This window comes from Diuraphis noxia, unplaced genomic scaffold (genome assembly GCF_037042655.1).
Source record: "Diuraphis noxia isolate RWA-SAM2 unplaced genomic scaffold, SU_Dnox_SAM2 contig0002, whole genome shotgun sequence".
NCBI classification, from domain to species: Eukaryota; Metazoa; Arthropoda; class Insecta; order Hemiptera; family Aphididae; genus Diuraphis; species Diuraphis noxia.
Genome location: NW_028301712.1, coordinates 10,763,415 through 10,784,258, shown reverse-complemented (window position 1 = coordinate 10,784,258; position 20,844 = coordinate 10,763,415). Strand labels below are relative to the sequence as shown.

The 20,844-nt window shown below is 24.8% G+C and overlaps 1 protein-coding gene across 2 annotated transcripts in view; it reads left to right on the top strand.

Moving 5' to 3' along the window:
• Positions 1-20,844, top strand: part of LOC107173503 (uncharacterized) — a 55,770-nt gene that overhangs the window by 451 nt on the left and 34,475 nt on the right. Inside the window, exon 2 of one of the 2 annotated variants that reach the window (XM_015524065.2) lies at positions 5,642-5,723. The exons of the other annotated variant lie outside the window; for it this stretch is intronic. The gene's annotated coding sequence lies outside the window, so the exon portion shown is untranslated. The remainder of the gene's footprint in view (positions 1-5,641; positions 5,724-20,844) is intronic. 2 annotated transcript variants of the gene reach the window in all.

Genomic DNA, 20,844 nt, shown 5'->3' with positions numbered 1-20,844 from the left:
GGGAGTACCTATGATAAAAAATAGTCATAGTTATTAGCTAGGTACTTATTACGTTAGAAAATATAAAAATACCTAGTATATACCTACTTCATTAGTGAACCTTTTTTTTAGTACTTATACAAATAAAGTGAAATAATCGATGATTTCAATTTACTTTTGGATTTTAAGTTTCAGAAATATGATTCCTATATTACTATATTAACTACATTTATTACGATTCAACTTATTATATTACGAGTATTATTATATTTATAACAATAAGCATACATTTTAAATGACGTAGATAATTGAAGAACAAAACATTTTATTTAAGTATATCTTTATTAATTAATGCAGATTAATAAAATTACCTAAAACAGTAAGTAACGGAAGTCAAAAGCTTCACCATCACCACTACACTCCACCTCAGTTCATTAGTGTAAACGAGGAAGTATAGGAACTGTGATTGAACCTAACATTAACCCAGGGGCGTCATTTCTACTTAATTATTGTTAGTGCAAACATTTTTGCAGGCCATCTCAAATCATTACCAGGCCACAAAACTTTTTTTTTGTGGGAGGGAGGCCAAGTGGGGACAATATTTTTAGAATATCTGTACAGTTTATTTAATATAAAGTTACATAGACATTATGTTGAAAATATCATAATTATTACTATTTTAGTCTTACTGTTTGTACTTATAATTTATTTATAATATTTTTACTTATTTTATGGTTACCAGTGTCCAGTGGTATTTATACTTCGTAAATAAAATTACAGGTACCTTAGTAATAAAATAGGTACCTAAACGAACGTAACCTATTCATTTTTTTCACGGCACTCAAAATACATAATATAAGGCATAAGCTAGCTTAATAAAACCTGTAATTTATTGTATAGGTACCCTTGCTCACAACTGCACAATAAACTGTTGTATAATTAATAAAATAAAACATATTGGTATACCTAATATATTTATATATATTTTTTTTTTTAATACTGAAAAAATATAAAATATATATAGTGTAAAACATTTAGGTGTAACAGCGCATGTATTTATTGTTGGCAGACCAAAGAAGGTGTTTAAAAAAAAGGTGGTGAAAATGTACACTTTGCACCCCACACCCCAAATAATGCCCCTGCTTTAACCCATAATTCAGTAGTAATATTAGTTTTATTTAGTACCTATATTAATTCTCATTTGGCAAATAGACTGATAAGCTTTAACAGGGTACTTTACAATGGGACAGTCATTTTCTGTAAGGGATGTCAAACATTTTTACGATTTACTCACCCCATATCTATAAAGTATATAAAAACAAAAATATCTTAATCAATATAGTTATTAGCGAGGTTATTAGTTTATCAAATAATGAAATAATCTACCAGTAAATTTACCACACATCCACTATTATCATTGTGGGGTCGACCAAAATTTCTATACTCTTTCGTGTGCGCTATACTGGTGATTTATAACATCATAAAAATTAAATCATTTACAACTTTTATCATTTTCCTGTCCATATCTCCGTAAAGATATTATGCAAGAAATTATTATAGACTTTTAAAGATAACTATATAGACATTTATTAAAGTGTTTTTATATGTATAGGTACTTGTTATTTGTTTTTGATCGGTTTATATAATGATCTAATTAATCAAAAATTCTCAATATTATGACATTGATACTACGGATTAATTTGCTCTCAACAATATAATACATAATTTTTACTTTCAAGTCAGAGTTATAGATGTAAGCTCGGGTGTATGAAATATCAACTAATATTTGTTGCTTATTTCTCATTTAAGATTCCAAACTGATATATTTTATGCATAATCACATTATAAAATTTAATGCGTTATGTCTTGCTGATGGGTAGGCGGCAGCCAAACAGGTTATTTTGGTACCTAAATATTACGTATAACAATAAATAAAACACAAAAATGCGTGTGTGAGAATAGGTACGGCAATGGACTTGCCGAAAACCATCAACATTATTTATATTGTTGTTGATTTGAGATTTTATATTATCACACATGATATTTTTCTAGATTATAACTGGAAATAATTTAACACTATAGGTACTTACAAAATAAAAAAAGATTTAAACATAAAAAATTAAGTTATTATTTGATATTCATTTTATTGTATATAATAATAGTGTAAAAACAATTATGAATTACATGCGAGTAGGTACATACATTTTTATTCATTGTTTATTCTAGTTTTTATTTCCATAGAAACATGTAAATGTCCAGGTGTTATATTAAGGGGGTGAATGGTCGTCTACTATTATTTATATCCGTAGTAGCAAATTAAATATAAATGAAGGTACTCCAGAAATGTATGGTTTTTTTTTTATTAAATACATTTAATTATATTATGAATAGCATAAAATGATATTCTATTAACTTTGTCGTATAAGAAATGCCATAGTATTATTAATACTATAATATCAGATAGGATATAATGCTGAGTCGTACAGTCTTGGGAATCTACAATATTTTACACCTGCCAAATGTTTAGAATTAAGTATAAATATTATATATTATTATAAATTATTTATGAAACATTTTTTTTGACATTTTGAAATACCGCGCATCTGAACCTTTCCTATTTATATTAGTATATTACATTTAATTATATATTTTATTACTATCAAGCATTGAAATTAAAATAGTTTAATTTCAGTTGATTCGTGTAACACGAATTCGTCAATACCACAGTATAATTAAATTATTCAAAATTTAACTTTCCGTAAATTATTTAGTATAATTTATAAGATTTTATAATTTACTCTAAGTTCCAATATTGATCTCTTCCCCTCTTATCGGCTGAGAAATTTCGAAAAGAGTGATTTAGGTTTTTTGTTCATTACACACTATTACCACGATATTTCAATGTTTTTGATATAAGAAAATTAATACTAATTTCCATTATATTTATTTCAATAATAAATTACAATAATACATTTAAATAATTTATAAATCTACAATGTTAGATGTTACAGTATAAAAGCCTAATGATTTATTTAAAATGTTAAACGTTAAAAAAACATTTAATTATTTATTTATTATCTATCATTTAGAAATCTGCAGTGATATTTGAAGGAATTAAAGGTATTAACTAAAAATCTAATGTTAGAAAATTTGTATAATGCGTGTATTTTATTCATTGTACATTTGCGTAGAATATATGAATGTGCACATGTACTAAGGCCAATAAGGGACAAGTTATTTACAATTACAATTTACAGCATTCGTAAAAATGTATTGATTTGAACTTTAATAAATTTAAATTTATAAGTTTGATATATTGAATAGCATATTGGACATTGGAAAAATAATGAGTTGTGAATAATAAATATTCGAGTTACTTGTGTTTTATATGTATAAGCCATGATAATAATAATATACTATAATTTATTAATTTATTTCATAGGGATTAGTTTTTCTAAATTAATTTTAATGTTTGACAATTTATATTTAATTAATTGTTATGGATGGAAGGAAAATGTACCTATTTTTACTTTTTAGCGTTGTCTAATATTATTTAGGTATAGATAAGTAATATAAATTAATAAAATTACAGCGTTTGTCGTGGCGTTTGTTTTTATCAATCTTGATTCGTTCTAAAACGAAAATTTAAATGCAACTTTCCTTAATCGAATTTATTTATATTTCTGCTTTCAATTTCTTCTGCCATTTAAAGCAACGCACAACTTGCTTGTGTCCTGGATAGGTTCATTATAATTTTCTGATTTTCTATAACATTAGGTAATTAAAAAAAAAAAAAATTATAATTTTAATAATAAAAATCAATAAACATTGTAGGTACAAAATAGAAATTGGTCTTACAAATCTTTCCTAACTGTTAAAAAATAATAGATACATTTCGTATTCACCAAATATTTATAATAAAATTTTCTTCGTATAATAATAATTATATAGCCACCTTATTCAAGCTTATCAAAGAGGCAAAACTGAAAAATAAAAACTGTATAAATAATAAATTTGTTTATATAAATAATGTAAAAAATTGTATTCCAATGGCCTATGTATCCGAGGGTAAATTTTGTTAATACAAAAAAAAAATATTATTATTATTATTACATACTTTTCAAAATTTTTTGACTTTTATGATAAAATTTTTGGCTTTTTTTAGTTTTTTTTTTATTTATATTGATACTATATTTTTTTAATTCAAGAAGCATTAAACTTGAATATAAGGTTCCAAATAATTTGTATTTAGAGTAGTTAAAAACATCAAAAATATTCATATTTTTAAAAATAGAGGCTAACCCATTGTCTCTGCCAGTGGCGTATTTACAATTTTTGATTAGGGGGGGTGTCATATCATAATACAATAATTTATAAATATAATTATTATTATAATATTTAAATATTTAAAATTTAAGGTCTCCAGACGCATTCAATAATTATTTGGGGGGAGGGGTGGAACCCCCCCCCCCCCCATAAATACGCCACTGGTCTCTGCTAAGAATTGTTTTTTTGAATGTAATTATTCATTAACTGAATTTAAATTTAAATTTAACGCATCCATTACTCATTAGAGTAACCTACTCAATGATGAAGTTCAATCGAAATCTACTAGACAGCAGAGCGACTTCCCTGGTTTTTAAAATATTTATGATTATTTTTTATTTATTATTGTAAATTATTACATATATTATAACTATTATAACTTCTTATTCTTGTTATACAATAATAATCAATTATTTACTTATTAAATATATCAATAAAATGCATAATGTTTACCTAGGTTTGTTAATTTATTATTTTAAAGTACATTATAAGTTATAATGAATAGTTTAACATTTAAAATATTGATAATTGATTTTCTTTCAACAATTAATATATGATCAACTATTTTTCCATCGTTTTTTAGTAAAAACATGTAAAAATCATTGAAAATATTTATAATATGCATTAATCATGTAATTTATTAATAACCAAAATAATTAAACTATCCACTGAAATTTGATTGAATATAAAATGGTAATATTAATGCATCTTCATCAATCATACAATGATGGAGATGGTGGTGGATGTACGTAAACAGTGACCTTGCCGCGCCCTAAAGCTTTATTGATTTTGTTGTTAGAGCAAAATGAAAGCTGCGCTGCCACCTCCCTCCCAAAGTTATTTATATTTTAATAGGGATGTTTTGCACATGTAATACTGCTAACCGTTTCTTATAGTTTATTGGTTGCTATTAAGGATTATATTGATTATTATTTTGCTTTGTTATCGTAAAAAGTAAAATATCTATACTTAGATTTTATTTGTACGATTTTTTATTAGGTATTTATGAAATTAATAAATATTTACACTTATATATAATAGTGATTTTTCAATTAGTTTTAAAGACTATATAATTATAAAAACGGTTACATCACTGCTTAAATAATGTTAGTACATGGTGTAGTACTTAGTCATGTATGCTATGTAATAGTTCTACAAAAATATGTAATAATATTTTGTATATAATTCAGTTTATATAAATAAAAAAATTATAATAATTAATTTGTTAAAATATTTTAAATATTTAACTTAATCAATAATTATAATATTATAAATAATAATAAAAAAAGTTATTTTAATAAATATTTACTTATGATGTATTTATATTTATTTTTAGTTTCATAAACTTGACAAGAATATAAGTAGAAAAACCGAAAATTTGTTGTTAGCAAAAAAACAGAGCAAGACAACTTCAACAGGTAAAAATAAATAGTTACCTATATCAACTTAAATATTTATGCAGGTATAAATTATAATATACAATGTAAATTTATCAATATATGGGGAAAATGTTTACATCTTAAATAGGCATGAATTCTTTACATTTATAACATGTTCGTAATTGAATTGTATAAGTTGTTTGTTAGTTAAATATATTTTTATTTTTGTATGCTAAGTTGCATAAAAATGATTAATTTAATGGTTCACTAAAATTTAACGCAACTCTCTTGGTCCACTAAATCATATTTAAAGAACCATTAGTTTATTATTGACTCATTAAATGTTTAATCATTGTTTATGCAACTCGTCTTTACTAATATTTGTAAGTATTTATATGTACCTAGTTATATTTGGTATTATACTTAATTTCATACTTTTTTGAAACCAAGCTGTAATTTAGTATAGAGTATGGGTTAATAAACCCTTTTCAATGAATAATTTGTGTCTGTTTCCTGATGATAAAACGTACACATAATGACTTCTTTATATTGAAAAAGACTAAAAAATTCGAAAGAAAGAACTTCTCACTTCTTTTAGATGTTGCCTATATGACTAATGAGTTTATAATGAGTTTTCTATATAATTGTAAATACATTCTAGATAATTTTACAAGTATATGTTTATAAAAGGTTAATAATTTATTTTTATGTTACAAACATAATTATTTATTTGTGACGTGGTATATTGTGTATAGTCGCCGCGTAAGTGTGAATCAAAATATAAGATAATAGTTAACAAATTACAAAATAATAAATAATAATACATAATAAACAATGGTACCTACCTATAATTCGGTTAGGTTAGGTAAGTTTTTTCAAAAAAAAATAAAAAAAATATGCTTATATAATATGATTTATGACTAATAAAAAAATTGTAAATTGTATTGTAATTTGTATGTGAATCTAATGAACATTGCATTTAAATCTATAATAATTGAAAGTATATTATAATTCAATTTATTCTTGATTATAAAGAAAAAATATATTTACATTATTTTAATTATTAGTAAGTAATTACAAAATGAATAGATAGTAAATTAATCATTTTAGCCATTATTCATTAGATAACTTAAGATAACTGCTTGATACTTGACTATCACTGCGTATAGTGTGTTGACTATACAATTTATATGGTATATATAACTTGTATGGTTGTGTATTTTAGTTGTACCAAAAATATACAGCACGATGGTTTGCAGATGAATTCGACCGAAACTAATTGTCGGCACATTATTATTTATTATACAATATTATTGTTGTATGTTATCCAAAAGGTGTATACAACGACAACTGTAATAGAATGATGAAATATAATGCGTTTCATATGCCTATTATAACGAATTTGTGCTGATCTTTGTCAGCATCGAGATTTCTATAACACTGTACCACCTTTAGTGTCCGTGACACGATTCGTGAGAGCACAGTCGACTACATATATATTTGTTCGAAAACATGTACATACGACAACGAATAGGGAAAAACAAAGTGCGGAGAGAAAATAAAAACGACCAATAATTATCGTCCGTCGGATATATTATAATGTCTCGGTCATTAAAAATCCTAGAACAATGTGCAAAACTGACTGTGTCGTTCCAGTGAATTGAACATATTCAAATAATGTAAAACACAGCTTCAATGGCAGCGGGAGAGGGAGCCAAACCGGCGAAAGCAGTGATATTAAAGAGATTTTCTGTAAACTTTAGAAGTGCTTTTGATTAAAATAAAATGTAGATACCTATAATACTGAATGGTCAACCGTACTATTAACTTGAATTAATATATTTTAATTATTACCAATAAATCGGTTTATGGATTTTGTATTACAATAATAATATGTACAATGAAATGAATAAAGGTTAAAGGTAGTATAATTGTTCAATTAATTAGTTGTAATTTGTATAGTATTATACAAGCTTAATAAAAGTTCAATTATTTAATGTAGTCTGTTGGTATTATAAGTATAATTAGTGTTTGAAGTATGAAATATTTCACAAAAACATAAAACATTTTTAATGTAAATATATTAATGTTGGTTATTTATCAATTATTAATTAAATAGGCAATGAGTTCTAGGTTTAATCATTGATATCAATGCAATGAATGCCGTGGTTGACATATTACTATATAAGCTAGGTCTTGTTTTCGACTATTATTTATATTTTATGGCAAAACTTAATTTGTTTCCTAAAACATTGCCTATTGTTGACGACGATGCAATGATGATTCTATTTATGACACTTAGATATGTGAAGTAATAAAAGTTATAAAATGTACCGAAATATTTTATAGTTGTCAACTTAATGAAGTTTTCAAACTCTAATATTGTTATTATACATTTGTTAATATTATAAATTTGAAAGTGATAAAATATAACTAAATAACATGGTTTTAAAAAGGAATTATGTATCATTTTGTGGGTGGTTTAGACCACAAATGATAGGCTGTTTATTTAACTTACACAATATATATTTCAGCTGAATATATGAAAAAATATATGAATAGGATAATTTTTTTGTTACAGTCTGATTAAAATATACTGAGTCAACTAATAATTATTATAGTTTAACTAGTTTTATAGTGAATTGGCTAACTATTAAATTAACTGAGTTTTATAAATTGATGGCTATAAAATTTATTTTATAAAAAAAGATCTTTAAATTATAATTATTATTACACAAATAGAGCTGTTTAATAACTGTATTTCATTTTTATAAAAATGTATTATGTCAATAGGGGACATAAAATAAATTTAAGTGATAAATAACTGATAAGACGTGATTTTTTTCAAAAGTTCTTCCAAACAATAATTTGACTCTCGTTGTTAGGTATCTTTTGTATGTTGTAATTAAGCTATTAGGGCGAGTTCTGTCTTGCCTTTCTATTTTATTATATATGTTCGTAGGTACTTATTTTATATTAATGTATTTACAAAAAACATGTTATACATTGTCACGTTCACCCAGCATTGATTTAATTATCCTTATGTTCATTTTAAAATATTAAAGACATTTTATAGTAAAATAATGATAAACATTTGAACAAATATAACTTTAAGGCCATTGGTATAAATAAATGAGCCTTTTAGATTCTAAACGAAGTGATGAATGTATTGATTTTACAATGATGTGTATTTTTTTTTTTTATGTTTTTTTTTGTGTCTGTGTACAGCATATAACTAGTCGAAATAATGCTTATTATTCAAAAAGTATAAGTAGTAGATACTTGAAAATTTTATCAGTTATTTAGATTGGCATTTTCTTTACATGATTTAATTTTCAAAATATTTTGACTTTTATGAGATATTTATAGACGACTGAAATTTTCAATTTGTCGGAAATTTTTTTTTTGAAGTGTCGATAAAAATTTTTTGGCCCTATAAAAATACTTGAAAATTTAATGCAAAGTTCCTCATAAGTTATTCTTATAGTATTTAAAAAATTACAAAAATACATAGGCACGATTTTTTTTTATTAGTATTTGAAGTTCAAATATTGACTTAATACATAAAAATTACGGCAATTTTCAAATTATCTTAGATCGAAATTCATTAAAGTTTACTTTTTAATTCTAAGATTTGAGAATTTAATACAAGGCTCATAATATAGTTTTGCAATAGCAGTTGAAAAATAAAAGAAATATATAGCCACATTTTTTTTTTACATGCATTCAAATTTTAATTTTGACAACATACGTAAAAATCACGAAAATTCGTAAATTATTTTATTCTAGAAATTCATAAAAAATTTTCCTTTTATACCTAAGATTTGAAAATTTAATACAAGGCTCCTAAAATATTTTTACAATAGCAGTTGAAAAATCAAGAAACGTATAGTCACATTGTTTATATAAGCATTTAAAGTTCAAATTTTGTCTAAATACGTAAAAATTACGAAAATTCGCAAATTATTATAAGCTAGAAATTCATAAAAAATGTTCTTTTTAAATCTAAGCTTTGAAAATTTAATACAAGATTCCTTACAAATTTGTCAATCTTTATCACAAAAAAAATGTCCACCGGAAATTCAAATTAAATTTTTATTAGCATTTGAATTTCAAATATTGACAAAAATTCGTCAAAACCTTGAATATTTGCAAATTATTTTGTAGTTAAAAATTCATAATATTGTTTGTATTTATATCTAAGGTTATAAAATTTAACACCAAGTTTTCCATAAGTTTTGCTTCAAATAGCTATAGAGAAAATTTGAAGCATCATTATAGGAAAAATGTTTTGAGCGTTTGAGTTTTAAATTTTTATGAAATCGCGTAATGATAACGATTTATCCTCAAACCAGGTATTCGTATATCTATGATAATATAAGGTATTATGAATTACGATAACTACATGATAACTACACTAATTGATTGACCATGCCATATGCAAAATGCGTCATAATTGAAAAATAAAATATTTGTTTCAAAATAGAATATATGACTATATTTAAATATAATATATCCTAGACTGACAAATCATCTCCGTTCAGAATCGTTTTTCGTATACAATGATACCTACCATTGCATTCAAATTTAATCCCATACATTACATTGCAGTAACCTACAGTACAGTAGAGCGACATCCATGACTTACCCGCTTTTTTTAAATTTTAAAAGAATGTAATGAATATCGCCTTTACTACCCAATTGAATAAATACAAATAACTATTAATTATTAATTATTTACACGTTTTTCGTGTATGATATTTTATTTACAATTTCTTATGTTGTATTTTAAAATGTTATGAATATTTTAAATTATTGTACTGCAATAAAAATTGACTAAAAATAAATTATTGTTGTCACCTATGTGTTTACAGTTAAGGTATATACGTATAATTTAGACAAAAGCCCATGATTATTGAATTAAATAATATTCTTTTTACTCAACACATTTTTAAATATCCATTTGAGGTGATATAATTTTAAAAAATAATTAGATCTCGAATATTGTATGCAGTTATTCTTGTATAATTTATATTTAAGATAGTGTATTATATACTTTATACGTATAGCTAGCGCAACGAGACCCCGCTTTATGCCGTAACGGATGTATAATACCGCCGTGATGAACAAAAAAGGATAAGATATAAAAACATAGTTCCTGTTTTTGTGGATGTTATATTGTAGTTATAGTTTGAATAAATTACATTCAATAATTGTAATAGTTGCTTAATAGTTAATTGAGAAATTAGTTATCATCATTAAAAAAAAATAAAAATTGTTATGTATGCGAAATTGACCGTTTTTAATATACGTTTTAAAACAAATCGAAATCTGGGTCAATATTTTGCTATATTTAAAATATTAATTTTGAATGATATTAGATAATTAGCAATGTTAACTGAATTTACTACTTTGATTATAAAAATTGTCGAGAAGGCAGAAAAGATGAAAAAAAAATCTTAACATAATACGTCTTCGTCTTGTGATGGTTTAGATATTAAGTGATGAAAATTAAATATTATTATTCTTTTGAACACGAGCTATTACAGTTGAGAATAGGTGAATACGAAACAAACCGTCCAAATTAGCTTGAATTTTTATTTTTTATTAGAAGGAAAATAGATAGATACATTCTAAACTAGTGTTTATTAGGTATGCACTGTAACAAAGATTAACGTCCTAGTAGGAAAACTTGTGTGTGGTCTTACATATAAAACCATTCCGCCTTCTCCCACTTTATATACTCGGTCAACCACCATACAAGCTGTCCGAGTATTCATCATTAAATTAAAATATTGTCGTCATCTTTTCTCCTCTCTTTCTTCTTTTTTATCTATTACATCGAGACAGTGACTAAGAATTAACAACAAAAACTATTGTACATAGAAACAGTTTGTGTGTTTATAATTTTCGTTTATCTTTACATTGACTATCCATCAATAGAAATTCAACTGCTCCGGGAAAAACAATTTTCCCATTGTAAATTTAAAAATGAGATATTCATTGTGCACTGTATTGATTTGTTCTATTATAAATTGAGTTTTTTTTTTTAATCTAATAATCTTTAACTTTATGTTTAATATTTATATGTTTTTTTTATTTGCATACATTTTTAAAGGGGATATACATTCTGAGATTGAAGTATTGTACACACTAATTTATTTTTGTGTGAAATTCAAATGTTCATGTTTAAAAAGCATAGTAAGCATATTAAAATTAGTGCTTGAGTATCTGATATTCTTTCGCAATAACTATCAATTAAAAAAATGCTTTTAAATAATGTGAATTATTGAAAATAATGTTCGTTTTAATTTGTCATATAATATAATATATTCATACGATCTATAGGCTCGTCATTCTTTTTTAAAAATGATTAATAAGCTTATTTTATGCTCAAATAAAATCATATTTTTGAACTAAACATTTTAATAAAATAAAAAACCATTTATATTTTATAATCTTAACGTCTATTAGTGTTATACAATAAATGTAAAAATAACTAACAATAATTAATAATCATTTGTTTGAATATTTTATAAATTTGCCCTGAAATGTATCATGATATTTTGTAAAAATTTATTAGAAATTAAACTTTAAAAAATAGTAAGAATTTAATCCAAAAGTTCAATTATTGATACCTTGTATTATTTCAGATATTTTTCTATCGATTGCATTTTCTACATGCCGTAATATAAAATATATATATAGGTAGTTATAAATATTCACTAGTTTTGCACTACTCTTTAATACATTTTTTTTTTTACAATAAACCCGGAAGGTATGTTAAAAATTGCTATATTTGATTTTTTCAACTTCATACAACATATTATGCTTACCTATACGTAGTTATGATTCTATTATATATTGCTTTTGACAATAATTCTGAAATATACCAAACAAAATATTCTTTGGTCTTTATACCCTTTCATTTTGAAAGTTCGGCGAAATCAAACAAGTACATAAATTCGTGAAATGATTACATTAACTTATATCATTAGTTTAATAATATGGTTAGGTTAGATTCTATTATACATTTTAAATTTAGATTTTAACTTTATTATTACATAAAAAAATATGATATGATTGAGAAAGTTATTTATTTTTAAGTATATCCATCTTATAGAAAGCAGAAAATGGATAATTATTATTAATTTAAGTATGCAAGTATATTTTTAGTTTTTAATATAAGGTCATACCGCTCAACACATTTTTTAATTTAACTGTTAACTCAATAAATATTGAATATTCAGTAAAAGTTCTAATAAATAATATTTTATATAAATCTTTATATATATATGAAAGTCAAATGTCGATAGTTTAAAATAAGAATTATATATAAATTTCCTTGTATATGTTTGTTAATATTTTCTTTACTCAATGTGGATTAAAAAATATTGATACTATACGAATCTATTCATGCCAATTATACGGTACATCGGTTTATTGAGTCATAAAATTGTAAGTTATAACAGCAGTAATAAGTATACCTATACGTATAATAAATATAATATATAATACATATTAGGTATAATTATTATTGTACAACATTTACGCAATGTTTTTGACAAAAAAATAGTTCAATCTATAGTCTTGGATTAGTTATTTATTTTTGAATTCAAATTTTACACGTCGTGAAAGTTACTCAATGACAAGGTAAACTTGATACCATAGAGCAGAGTGAGTTCTCTGTTTTTATACTTTTGTAATATAACAAGAATCTGAAGCCAATGACCCTTGTTGTCGTGGCTTCATTTAAAATAATAATAAAAAATATATATGTATAATTAGATACAATTTTGGGTTTCCAAAATTATGAGTTTCATTTGGCAGCACACCTTCTTATGAGACTTTTATAGTTGTATTGCATGCATACATCAATATATACATTGTATATCATATCATACTTTATATTATGTTTATTTCCTTCTGATAAAAAAATGTAATTATCTACCTATTTTAAACGAATTAAGCATACAATTGCCTAACTCAAACGCCGTGTAATTTTTTTTTAAAATTTACTTGACGTGGTTTTATTAGATCAATAACGTTATTTCGATACGGTTGATGTTTAATTCCCAGAGTTGTCCGTTATTCAAATAACACTGACTTCAGATATTATATTACACTTAAGTGTAATAAGTGTAATATCTATATTTTAACAATTTTTTTGTACATATCACATATGCGTTTATGTTGTTATCATATCGACGTATCAAATGTTCGCCGCAGATCATTAGCACTCGTCTTAATTAATTATACACGGCACTGGACGCGCATAATGTGTGCTCGTTAATGGGACGCATTGTTTTGTATGGAAATAATATATTTGATCGCAGTTTATTCAATCGAAACGTTATGGCATGGCACTACATGTAACGGTTCTCAACACGATCAATTTTGACCGTGAACGATGGTCTATTTGTTATTGTACCCAAAGGACGTATAGGTACAAAAAATACATATTATATTGTTATCTATACTGATATCATAAAATACAATGCTTTCTTTACATTCATTTTCACGACCATGTATCTTAGTTAAACAAATTAGGTATATCTTATGTGAGCGGCAGCATAGCCTATAGGTATAGGTGACTATATAATATTATGTCCTATATATTGAGTTTGTGTTTGATGTTTGCAATATTTGTGTACTGATGTACTGTGGAGTATGCACTTATATAAATAAACATGTGTACTATAATATATTGATATACAACACTATTGATGTTCATACAAATAATAAATTACATCACTTTTTATTTACATTTGACATTATATACTATATCAATAAAATAATAATACATAATATTATATTATAGTTAATGTATTCGGCTATTTGAATTTATTATTTTTTTTTTTAATGATCAAATAAAAACTTGGCAGCTACATGGCCATTAGTTACAGTAATGTTATGTTTACTGCAAGGTTTAAGATTTTAACAGAATTTTTTTTTTTTTAAGGGGTTACAATAATAGTATGGTTTCTTAATATTAAAATTCAAAACAAAAAAAGGAATAAAAAAATTATGAATCATTAAATTATATTCAATTATAGAGGCCTGTTTACTTCGAAAAAAGAATCATCTTTTTGTTCTCAAATGATCAAATCGGGTTCCAATGCAATGTCGAGGGTCTTATCCAATCCGCGGTGTTCTGTCGTTCTTGCTGGTATTTTAGGAATTCTGTTATGATGTGTTTCACTGATATTTGGACACCACGGACTTCGCATGAGGGTTGAATTTAATAGTTGTATTCATTATGGTTGTTTATAATATTTTGGGAACCATTATATATATTTAAATTAATTATTGCTCGAATAACAGATCGTAAATAATTTTTATTAAGATTTACATTTGTCATCATATTATTTTAATCTACCCAGCATCTCAAAACTAAAAATTATTACATAAATTAAATGTAAGAGGGTACCCCTTACTTTATACAATTATTGCTATTGAAAAACAAATTTAACGTTTACACTTTATATATTATATGTATAGAATTTACGATATTAGGATGTTAAATACAGGTACATTGCTGATGTATTACAAAACATGTGATTGTTTAAACAAATTTTAAATCGTTTTATATTAAATTATTGACTATAAATTAATATATATTACCAGGTTCTATTATTGTTCAATTAAAACAAATATTTATAAATTATAATTAACAAGTAAAAGATTAATACTATTTTATTTTTGCTTATACCTTTTACTTATTTATTATTTATTGGTTTATAGTTGGTTCAAAAAAAACCTGCAATGCTGACTTGAATGAAATATTAATTATTATACTTACAACAGAAACTTTGATTATTCAATTTAGATTTAGGAAACGATACCATGCTTAAAATAAAAAAAAACCATAGATACCGTTCCTTAAATCTAAATACTGTTATAACTTATAATATTACATACATTATTAAATAAACAACTGAAAGTTTGAAAATAATTGAATTTAAATTTACTAATATCTATTAATTGTGATTTGTGGTTATAGTTTTTAAATTAAATTAGTGAAACATAAAAAATTAATGTAATGTTATATACGTTTAACTTTGGCTTTGTGATAATATTTACTATGCATAGTATACCTACATTATTTATTTTTATTGTAGTTTGTATATATATAATTATGTACTTAAATAAAAATGCGACTGAAATTACTTTTGTGAAATCTTACATAGAAATGATGTAGCTGTGATATAATTAATCTACTAGACATAAAATTCTCTATATTATATTTTTGACAGTCATACATAAATGTACACTCGATTTGCTAATGCTATGTAATTTTCTAGCACGAATATACGAGTAGGTATACTATATTGTAGTTTCAGTCTTAACAACGCCTGAAATACCTGGCCTACCTATACTGTATGTATGTATAACGAAAACAGCTGAAAGCTCAGAATAAAAACTTTAAAATATTATTATTTATTTCACATTCATAAATTATTTTCAAAACACAAAAAATATTGTAAAAAACTTAACTTTCATACCTTTATTTGTTATACTAAAAAATAATATGTCAGTATGAGATATCAAGATGTAGGTATTTAATTTAATTTTTTAAACGTAATCACGTCAGTCAGGTTAAATGCAAGATCTCCAACAATAAAAATATGTATTTTATTAATTTTCGTTCCATTTTTATTAAAAATATAAAAATTATCGATTTGAACTAGAAATATTATTGTATATTATTCAATATTTTTTTATCGACATTAAACAGATGGAGTTCGTTGCCACCGGAAACTCACTTTACTTCAAATCGGCACCAGTGTCGTTTTGCACATCGTGAAAATTATATAGTAAAAAAATCGGTTGTTTCCTAATGGAAAAATATCTCATATGAAAATTGTGTAGTGGAACTGAACATAATATGGGTTCGGTCATCCAGTAAATTAATGGGCTAGTATGAAAAAAATGATCTCAGATCTGCAGTTACTATACAACGATTTATTACGTGTATATTTTTGTGAAGATGATATGAAGAGCTAACTAAATCACTTAACAACTCCGGCCCAGTGTTGGGGATTAACTTAATTTAAGTTACAAGTTACTGCGACGAAATTCCTTTTTAAGTAATTCGATGATCATTTATACGTCATTTAAATTACATTTTGGTAGTAATGTAACAAAACTACTCGTTACTTTTTTTCTTTTAATACGAGTAGTATAAAAAATTATTGATATGTTATGTATATATCAATATATATATATATATATATATGTGTGAATATTATAACATAATATCATATAAGTATTTAGTTTTTTTATTTATAAATTAAATATTCTTGCCTGTGATATTTTTCTTATAGCTATTCTTATTGCCTATTTGACAATGTGGAAAAAGTGTGAAAAAATTAATTAATATTTCAAAGGTAGGTATTGACATATTGTAGTATGCAGAGTTGGGCAAAATAATATTATCTAGTTAATTATTTGAATTAGTATAATTTGGAATAAAAAAATATTCAAATAAACATATTTTTATAGTAAAATATTATATAAATAAAATTGTATTTAAATACCCCCTACTCTGGTAGTATGTTATTACTTTTAATTTAGGTAAATTTTTAAATTTTTGTCAATGCATAATATATTATGCTCATGCAAATAAGCTGATGGTATTACTTTTCTTATTTAAGAAGTAGATAACGCTGTCATTACTAACGAGTTGGGCAGTAAAAGTAATTTACTAAGCAAATTGTTATTGTAAAATATTATTTAATAAATTTCCTAAAACAAGAAGCTTAAGTGTTTTTATAATATATAAGTATAAAAAATAAATTTCTATAGTAGTGATATATTTGTGTTAATATAAAATAATATCTGTGTTCAGTTATAAGATTACTTAGAGGGAGTTTTTTGGTTCAAATACTTGATATTATAATGAATAAACATTTTTATGGTTGATACCTATTACCTACTTTACAATAGAAGCTAGGAAGAATATAAAATGCGTATGATAATAAATTGATAATATCTTCTAGCAATATGTAGGCTAAATAAATTGTTTTATACTTCACCCAATCAAAAAATGGTAAGCACACATCTAGCAGTAAGACAATAAATGGTAAGAAATTAAATTTGAAAAAAATGGCCTGAAAATATCTGTTTGCCCGATAAGAATTGTTGAGCCACTCCGCCCCTGTTAGTGGTGTAAACTTTCACAGTATTATACATACATTTAATTAAACAGACAAGTTGTTTAACTAATTTAAATTAGTAATTTTTGATAATCATTCGTTCAAACACAAATATTTTCAGAAGTATTTGATGTAGTGAGTTCATTAAACCTGTTCAGTGTTTAAAATAAGATAGAGCAATTAGATACTTTACTGTCACTAGAGAAAAATAAACTTGGAATTAGTATATTAGACTTAGAACACACTACTTAGAATACAACTCGGGTAGAAATAAAGTAAGGGAAAGAAATATATTATTTTGAGAATGAAGTGATAGTAAAATCTGTGATAACTGATAATGATAACAAAGTCAGCCATCTTGCAGCCATTCGGATTCCAACCGTGTATGCAACCGAATAATGTTATGATTGTTTAAGTTTTGATAAGATAATGCCTTAAATTGTATCTCGTATACTTGTATTAGACACATTTTGTTATTTGTATTCAAACATTTGAAATTGACTGTACTTAGAATTTATAAAAATTAAATTATTATTAAATGCATTTTTTATATTAAAATATTGAATAAAAATTAAAGTATTAAAATCTTTTGTTACATAATAGACAATAGTAAATCATAATAATAATATATACGTGTAGGAATAATGTGTGATGTATATTATTTTTGTAAACATAAATTTTTTCAAAGAAACTGTATTGACAAAATAAAATAATATAGACATTGAATGAAGAATTAATGTACCTATTATTGAGAATTGAAGTGTTATACATTCCGAGGTTGTTTGAATAATATTTTGGTGGTTATTACCATGTTAGAACTATCATAACGTATCCGTTAAGTTTAATTTGTCCTACCTAGCGGAACAATAGGGTTTTTTGGTAATTGAGTTTTGTTTTATGTTAATAAGTTCCAACTAGATAACGATTACAGTATTTTCCTTGCTGAATTTACCTATACTTCAAGCCTGGTGCATCGAAATTGGTTTCACATAACCACTGTAATAACATTACAGAGACTAAGTAAATCTAAAATAAAGCATATTTAAACAAAATTGATTTTCAACTTCCCAAGAGTTAAAATATCTTTTATTCCATACTTGTTTTAGGTGCTTATTAAATAATATGCGTAGTGCTTACAGACCACATGTTATGTTTCTGCGGACAAGTTTTACTGGTATTCAGTTTCTAGTTATCGGCTTATCGTTTATTTTATTTTTATATTACCAATATACCTAATATATCAACATTTATTATGTTTATTCATTGCGATTTTTTTTTTGTGATTAAGACAATTTATAATTTGTATACAATTATTATAACAAGCAAATTTGAAATTTAAAATTATATTAAAATAACATGAGTAACGTGTAAAGAAAGAAACCTATTGGTAATACCTCTTTTACTAATTTAATCATAGGTCTCTACACAATTTTACGCTTTGGTATACGTGGTGGATTTCTGAGAGGGTGACTGTGGACATGTGTGGTATTAAAGAATTTGTATGCATTCTTAAATTTCGGTGGAAGTGTTCAATGTTCATACATTATTTTGGCTAGTTCAGTGGTAGTACTTATTTTTAAGTCTGTGGAAAGAATGATTTGAAACATACTACGGGGCGTGGGTTAGTAGCCTCAGCGCTATTTATTGAAATGCCTGAACTGGTCAGATGTTTGAAGGTTTAGCAGGACTCCAGTTGCGATTCCATAAGACCAAACTTGCCTTATACTTATATATAAGTAGTTTATTTTGAAGTGATATTTAAGAGAGTATGGAGGCAATAAAGTCTATTGTTTACTGATTTTCTTTTCTTTTTAAGTGGGTCCCCAGATTAGTTTTTTATCTAGCATTATGCCTATTCATTGGGATTAAAGTTTTTTGTATGCTAATTTTGGAGTATAGAGAGGTATATTATGTTTAGTTACATAATCACATACATATGTATAGGTATAATTTTTGTCAGCAATCCTCTATACATACATTTTAAGTTTAATTTAAATAACTTAGTAATCTATACTATACTAATCTATAGCATATATTTCTAATGATCTAATAATTATGATGCTAAATGCGATAATTGCTTTAAACGAAATATCTATGAAGAGCAGAATAAGTCATATTTCTGATTTCAGTTACATATGCGCTTGTTTATGCCTACGCCCATTTACTCGTGAAGTCATGACGTATTTTGTGTACTTCAGATAAAAACCGGCGTACGAATATAAGATGTTATTTGTTGTACAAAAGGAATTTGGTTTAAACCACATAAACATACCCTAGAGACCGTGTTCTAATAGGGGTGCCTTACAATCTCTTTAATCTTGATAATATATTATTGTATAAATCACATTGACTCGATTGATGCATTAGGATTAAACCGATTGAGAGTTAGGTTATATATTATACAAGTCATTGCTTTTCTTCATATTACCAAATAGAAAACTTAGAGGGGAACGACAGAATGTATACGCATTAGCCGTTTTTATATGTTAAATAATATTATTATTTATATACAATATACATAGTTTATTAATGTTGTGAAGTCGACTAAATCTTAAAAATAAGATACTACTTTAAATTTTTATCTAAATTTGTGATTAAATTAATGAATAGTATTATTACTTGAAAGTTTTTTGATTAACTTGTAAGCTTTTAGTTAGAAATACATAATAGGTTATTTATCATATATAATTATATTGTTGGATTATTAACAAAAATAAGTTTGATTTTACTCTTTTATGGAGTGAAATAATCGATAACCTAAAACATAATCGTTACTTACATTTTATTTTACGTCAAATTGGTTTGATACACTTTCTCTAAAGGTCTGTTCATAAACACATAATACGTATTAAACCACGAAACCATTTTAATGCTCCATCGAACATTTCAGTAAAATATATTTATCACCTCATTTTTTATAGTTTATTGTAGTCAATAATTATTAACTAAACTAAAATATGTAGAATTGTTGAATGTTGAAGGTAGAACTAAATTTTTAAACT